Genomic DNA, 8187 nt, shown 5'->3' on the forward strand with positions numbered 1-8187 from the left:
TTACTTGGACATGGGTCCAACTTTTTAATTTGATTTGAGCAACAAAAAAAAATTTTAAGGGGTCAAAATTGGAGTCAAAGTTTAAAAATAATTGCCTCCACGAAATTACTCAGTCAATTTCTAGTCTAAACATTTGAATTTATACATAAAGGTTATTCAGAGATAGGGCAAGCTTTTAAATCGGTTTGAGTCGAAAATCTAAACGGCCAAAGGATCAAAGTTCAAAAGATTTGACCTTAGCGGTGTCTAGCAAACTACTCAGTCAATTTTGGGTCTAAATATTTGAAATTTATACGTAACGGATACCCAGGCATGCGGCAAGCATTTTAATCAGTTTGTGGTGAAACTTTTGCTGCCAAACAGCAGATTTCTCCGTAAATTTTGGGTCTAAAGACTTGAAATTTTAGATGTAGGTAACTTGGACATGGGTGAAACTTTGTATTAAGATTGTAGACCAAAATAATAAATGTTAAAGAGATCAAAATTGGGGTCAAAGTTTTAAAAGAAAATGACCTGTGCGGTCTTTACGAAATTACTCAGACAATTTTTGGTCTCAACATTTAAAATTGTACATAAAGTGTATTCACACGTAGAGCAAGTTATGAACAGTACATAGGGCCCAAGCAAAGCCGGGTTGAACTGCTAGTATATATATATATATATATATATATATATATATATATATATATATATATATATATATCGCTTCCTCGCCCCGCTCTTTTATTTTTTACAGATGTTTTTAAGTACGTTGTAACTGCAAGTTGTCATAAGTCGGAGATGTACTAACCAGAGCACTTACTGTATATATATATATATATATATATATATATATATATATATATATATATATATATATATGCGTGTTGTGTGCATGCAATCTGTCGAAATACGATTCAATAGAGAGTAGAGATAAAAAGAAACTAAAACTTTGTTTTTTTCTGTTATCTGAATAACTTCGACTGTGAATATTTTTAATTAGTAGCGCACGTGTGAACCATATGATATGACTTCCTTTCAATAGGGAAGCACATGTTCGCGGACTGTTTTTCCAAGTGTATATACAGCCAGATTATCTCTTTATTTCCGTATGTTCATGCATATATATGTGTGTGTGTGTGTGTGTGTGTGTGTGTGTGTGTGTGTGTGTGTGTGTGTGTGTGTGTGTGCAAATAATCTCCCCGATTCCACCCCCTTAACTTACTGACATTTCGCAATTTTTGTATATATATATATATATATATGAAACAATAAGAGTGGTTGGTTGGTTGTTTTTGTTTTACGGCATATCAACCCTTTTCAGGTTATTTAATGCCGAATCCAAAGATTTTGAAGAAAAAAATTTTAATAGAATATATTTGTTGTTTTCAAGTCGGTTTCTATTTAACCCATAGTTGGAACCCTAACAGGTACTACCACTCCGGGTCAGAGTGGACCTGGGAGCAATGGCCATTAAAGGGTGGTTCCACACTCCCCAAAGCCCGCAAGCTGGGGCCTCACCACTGGATATAGTTTAAGGTTATATCCAGGACCACAATAAGAGTGGAAAATGAAGACACAAAAAGTATATGTTGATGAATGTAGAATAGTTCATTTATTTAATAAAGGTATACACTCATTTGGTTGAGGTATAGCGGGAACTCTTTATACCAAGGTATTTCGAAGCCTAATGCTTTTCATCAGAAGAGTAGAGAAGATGCTAGGTAACATAATGGGGATGCGACGTCTAGCTTGGGATTCATCAGGAACGAACTAAATCAATGAAAATATAGGGGGATTTTATTGGATTAAGATTAATGAGGAGCACATTATATAAAGTGTAATTCAAAAAGATGTATAGAGTTTCTTAACCTTAGTCTTAAACTTTATCGTCGTTTATGATTTAAGACTCAAAGGGAGTTATAGGAGGGGGCAGTTATCCTATTTATCCGTAATTAAGATGTATAGAATCTATGCAGGTATTTTTTTTTGTCGATAGGTGCAACGGAGATGACAACAGCACATTGGGCCGGTGTATAATTTCAGGCGAAATATTATGATGATTAAGTAAGCAGGATTGAACCAAAGTAACGCTTATCCCAGCATTGTTTATAAGAAGACTATGGTTGTAGTGTGATGTTATGATGATTAATCAAAGATGTGGAGTAGATTACATAGGGCGTCGTGTAATAGATTCCTATAAAAGATCCAATCCAATTTGTTGAGCTTTATGTTATCCCGAGAAGTCTCTTCTTATAGAATTTAATTCATATTATTATTTAATATATATATATATTATTATTATTATTATTATTATTATTATTATTATTTAATATATATATATATATATTTGTAGTCATCGACATACAGTCCTGTTTCGTTGTATCACAACTCATCAGTGCCGCTAGACTAGCACCTCTTCTAAGCCAGGGATTGAACCTAGAACCGTCGTGTTGACAGTTGGCAGTTCTCCCACTCGATGCCAGCAAATAACCTGTCCGAATGTCTATTTAAGCAAACATCCGCCCACCACTTTAACAGTGCTCAAACCGCATATTTGTAAACAATCAAACAGCGAGCTTCACATTTTTCAGCCAATTAAGTAGCGGATGAGATTATTTACGACAGTGCTCTACCCAAAGAGGGGGGGGAGCTTAATATATATATATATATATATATATATATATATATATATATATATATATATATATATATATATAGTCGTTAATTTATTAATTTAAAAACAAATTATAAAACGGAATTCAGTTCAGATTCTTTAGACAATGCCTTATTTTTATTGAAATAAATTTTGAAAAATCTTATTTTTTTATACTAAAAGGGATCTTATATAAAATGAGCGATCGCTTTTCTAAGCTAAAAGCCACACAAGAGTAAATGTTTCTGGGTTTATTTTGCCAATATTTGTGCCCATATTTGCGTTTTACTTCAATTTTTTTTTTTTTTTTTTTTTTTTACCATACAACTATGTTCAGTTTCTGTTCTGTCGCCTCTTGGATCTTCCGACCACTCAGTTGTATCAATTGTAAAAATGAAATGTAATAAGTCCCCAGACGTACCTCTCCATCGTACAGTATATCGATACACTAAGGCTGACTGGGATAGCTTCCGTACATTTATATCTGATCTACCTCTGCATTCCATGTTTAAAAAGGATGTGTCCTCTATAGTATTAGACCTGACTGAATGGTTAATTGTAGGTATTGACCATTTCATACCCTCTAAAAAGTTTCAGCAAAAACCTAACAGCCAGCCATGGTTCTCTCCAGAATGTGCTGCTGCCATTGCGCACAGAAATCACTTTTTCCACTGCTTCAAACGTAATAGATGTATGGAAACTAAAGTCGTTTTCAGGACTGCCAGCAACCATTGTAAGAAAGTAATAAGGAACGCAAGAGAGTTGTATGCTCAATCTGTTAAGTCCAAAGTAGCTGAGCAGCGGCTTGGTTCCCACCAGTTTTGGCAAATAGCAAACAGAATCCTGAACAGAAGCGTGTGCTCCATCCCAACTATTATCAATGGACCTGAGGTAATCTCGTCAGCATCAGACAAAGCCAAACTCTTTGTCAAGAACTTTGCAGCTAATTCTACCCTTTGCGACCAAGGCCGCCAACCCCCAATATTTCCTCCTGTATCAGAAAACACGCTATGTGATATACGTATATCTGTACGTGATAATGCCAAGCTTATCAAAAACCTTGATTCCAGTAAAGCAACTGGCCCTGACGGTATTCCAATTATAGTACTCAAAAAACTTCAACCTGAACTAGCGCCCATACTTACAAAACTGTTTAAACGTTGTCTTAAGGAGAATAGTTTCCCATCTCCCTGGAAAATCTCATCAGTATGCCCTGTATTTAAGAATTCAGGTGATCGCTCATCCCCCTCTCAGTACATGCCAATAAGTCTCCTGTGCGTCATGAGTAAGTTGCTAGAATCTGTGTTAAATACAGAAGTAATCAACCATCTCAATAAAAATAACTTTCTTAGTGACACTCAATATGGTTTCCGTTCTGCTAGATTTACAGCAGATGTGCTTACAGTTATATCACATAGGGTTAGCAAATCTCTCGACGGTGGCAATCTTTCTAGGGCAATTGCTCTTGACATATCTAAAGCCTTTGATAGAGTATGGCATAAAGGTTTACTTCATAAGATCGCTAGCTATGGTATAGCTGGAAAAGTCTTCTCAATTATTAAATCATTTCTTTCTGATAGGTTCATAAGAGTAGTAGTTGAAGGGCAAAAATCAGAAGCTCACAGTATTAATGCCGGTGTCCCGCAGGGGTCTATCCTGGGCCCAACTCTTTTCCTGATCTACATTAATGATCTTCCAAATCACATCCTTACATCATTTGTAGACATTTATGCTGACGACACTACAATTTATGGTAGCACATCTAAGACAGTAAACGACCAAGTTCTCTCCAATTCTCTCTCCTCTGATCTTGAGCACGTAGTACAATGGGGAAAGGAGTGGCTGGTTACTTTTAATGCATCTAAAACCAAGCTTCTCTCTTTACATCATCAACATTCTAATCCGCATTTGGCATCAATTGAAATGAATGGCTCTCGTCTTCAGGAGGCCTCAAGTTTTGACAAGCTTCTGGGCTTAACCATTACTCCTGATCTTAAATGGAACACGTACATCAAATCTGTTGCCAAGGCCGCTGGAAAAATGGTGGGATCTTTCTATCGATCCGGTAGATATCTCACTGCTGATGCTATTCTCTATCTATATAAGAGCCAGGTACGTCCAAGGACGGAATACTGTTGCCACATCTGGGCAGGAGCTGCTAGAAAGGACTTGTCCTGCCTTGATAGAGTTCAAAATAGACTTCGTAGCCTCGTAGGAGATGTCCTTTTCTCCTCCTTGCAACCTCTATCTCACAGAAGAGATGTTGCGAGTTTGTCTCTGATGTATCGTTATTTTCATGGAAAGTGTTCGACTGAGCTTCAATCTATGGTCCCCCCTCGCCAAACTTTCACAAGAAACACTCGTCTAGCTGTAAACACTATCAATAATTCCCCCCACTCTTTATCTGTGCCTAAACCTAAACGTAGATTCCATGAACAAAGCTTCTTTCTTAGAACTGCACGCCTGTGGAATTGTCTTCCGTTTTCCTGCTTTCCGGCTGACTACAATATGGTTGTGTTCAAGTCTAAAGTAAATAAGTTCTTGATGAGCCGTTCCATATAAGTTATCAAATTTACCAAATTTTCATTACTAATGATTACTATATTGTCCAATTTCTACTGTACACTCTTTAACCCTTATCCTTGAGTGGCCTCTGGGCCTTGATAATGTGGTGATGCCTATGTAAAAAAAAAAAAAAAAAAAAAAAAAACTTATAGCATTTTTTTTTCCTCGCAGAAGAGAGGTTTCCTCTCGTTCAATACGCTATCGTGTTCATGCTTCGTGCTCAACTGAGATCCAATCTACGGTCCGCCCTGTAAAACATCCACAACAAAATCTCCTCTAGTAATAACCGCTATAAATTATTTCCCTTTATTCAGCTGTCCATCTAAAATTAAACCGAACTTCCATGTGCAAAATTTATTTTCAAGAAATATCCATCCGTGGGACACAATATGACGGAACTGCTTTCCAGCTGACTTCAACATGATCCCTTCCAAAGAAAATGAAAAACAAAAACTCTTTCTATGTCGGTCTCTAAAATAATTAAAGACGGCTTTTCTCAACAATCGCTACCAATTTTCAATGTCGTTATCTTACCATCCACTTGACAATCTCATAATCCTTAGCCTCGAGTGGCGTTTGCGCCTTGATAAGCTGTGGTCCAATAGTACATTAAAAGATGTGCTAAATAATGAAAACCTGGTCAACTTTATGGAATGCTTTAGGTAAAATTTCATCGATGCATCGCTCTATAGCGAGACTAGCTGTGATGCAATGAACTCATAAAAAGTAGATATGTCCTTTGGGACAAGATATCCCTCACACAATATATATAAATATAAAATATACAAAGCCTGACGAATTCTCACGAGAATGAAACGCGGAATATTCTGTGTAGCTTAATTGCCATATATATTTTCATAACTTACTACCTAGCTCTGCCTATGTATTGCGCACTGTTGAAGTAAATACTGAAAATTTATGCATAAAATTATATTCTCGTATCTTAATTTATGTAATTAAATGAAGTAATCATATATGTATATGTATATATATATATATATATATATATATATATATATATATATACCACCAGCATTTGGACACGCCCTGATGGTGAAATAGTAGCCTCCTACATCAACGTGGCACTGTGCCTTGTTTGGGGTGAAAATGCAATAAAAAAAAACGGCTTCATTGCTCGCTTCGATGGTCCACAGAATAGTGTAATGATTAGGGCTATGACAACAGAATATTCTTTTCATAAACTTTCGAGTATATATCCGACACAGTTAGGCACAGTTAATCAACCGAGAACCACATCACTCTATATAAAATCATATAAGATATCAACGAATACACATTCGACGGTCAAAACAATGAAAAGAATATGCTGTTGTCGAAGCTCTAGTAATGATATTGTCAGTTCTACACCACAATTTTTATTAAGCAGGCGTCTTCGATGGAAAATCACGTCATACACTTTGGTGCAATCGAGACATATTGAAGAGTTAAGATTTCGTCATTGAATGATTGCGATTTATTTAAAACTAGCCTGGGTGCCCGGCGTTGCCCGTGTGTTTGGATGTGTGTGTTGAGCAAAAGAAAAAAAAGTAGTAGTCGGTAAGCAGGCTCGAATCCGTACCGCGAAGGAGGAAAAAAACGTGACATCTTTGCTGTTGCGCCAATCATCAAACCGGAAGTGACAAATGTTTTAATTAAGGCTAATCAATCGAAAAGAGGGGATGAATTTCGAAAATATCGGCGAAAAAAACGACCCCTCCATGTAAAAAAGTGCCCAGTTAAGAATGAAGAAATTAATATTTTTAGCCAGTTTTTCTATATTTGTCGTCCGAAGGGTCGAGATTCAAAACGATACTGATCCCGTGAAAATCCGTTGCATTTTTCGAAAGTTTTAGGCAGACATACATACATACATACATACATACATGCATACATTTAAACAGACAGATGAGATATATATTGTAAATTAAAAAACGATGAATTAATTACTTTAAAATAAAACAAAACGATAAAGAAGTTTCTTTAAATTTTATTTAAAAGACGCTCAATAAGTTACTTTAGCGATAATTGAAGTTACTTTAAAATAAAAAAAAACAAGGTGAACATTAAAAAGCCCAACAAAGTAAATTCAACTAATTCCAATACAAACAAAGTTACTATAGTGAATAAATAAATGTAAAAGTACAAAAATTACAAAAGCAATCTTGGGGATAATTAAGTTAAATGCAATATTCTTTTACTGTTTATCATTTTAAATATTTAACACATAATTATATTTTACCTGTTGACTTTTTACCTGTTGACTTTAAGTCAACAGGTAAAATATAAGAAAACATCTATTCATCCGCTGAAAATCGTAGTTAATTTTATGAATTTCGAAGTCTCGTTAGGCGATGATTTGCACCAATCACTCTAACGTTAGCATAAAAAGGGGACTTAATGGAATGGTGTCGTCTTTGCGGTGGCTATGGCTAAACACGCCGATTAAATGGACGCGCTTTAAGAATACTTATTCTTTGTTAGCATTTTTTTTCTTTTTATATTTATCTATGTATATTTCTTTTGTATGTTTTTTTTCTTCAGTTTGGATTTAGATTTTTGTCGCCATTCATCTCAGATGTTAACGTTTCTTTTATCTTATTTTATTGTTGTTGTTTTTGTTTTTTTTTGTTTTTTTTTCTTACTATTCATTATTTCCTTATTCTTAGATTTTTTTTTCTTTCAAATTCTTAACCATTATTCTTTTGTTCTTCTAAATTCTGCAAACTATGCGATTCGTTTTAAAATGTCATTTTACACGTGTGTCTCCCAATATATAATGCTGGCCGCCATCTTTTTTTCTTTTTCTTTTTTCATTTACATTTTGTGTGGAAAAGTTATGACTTCTTTTGGTGCATTCGTAGTTTATCTGGAAACGACTTATCAACACGTGTGTATCTGATGGATGCATCTAAATCTATCCGTATGGACGCGATCAATCGTATTTTAGGTATAGTTTACATTTTTTTTTTTATTTATTTACAGCTGGT

The sequence above is a fragment of the Euprymna scolopes genome, chromosome 28 (genome assembly GCF_053919585.1).
Source record: "Euprymna scolopes isolate OS-2025 chromosome 28, ASM5391958v1, whole genome shotgun sequence".
Classification (NCBI taxonomy): domain Eukaryota; kingdom Metazoa; phylum Mollusca; class Cephalopoda; order Sepiida; family Sepiolidae; genus Euprymna; species Euprymna scolopes.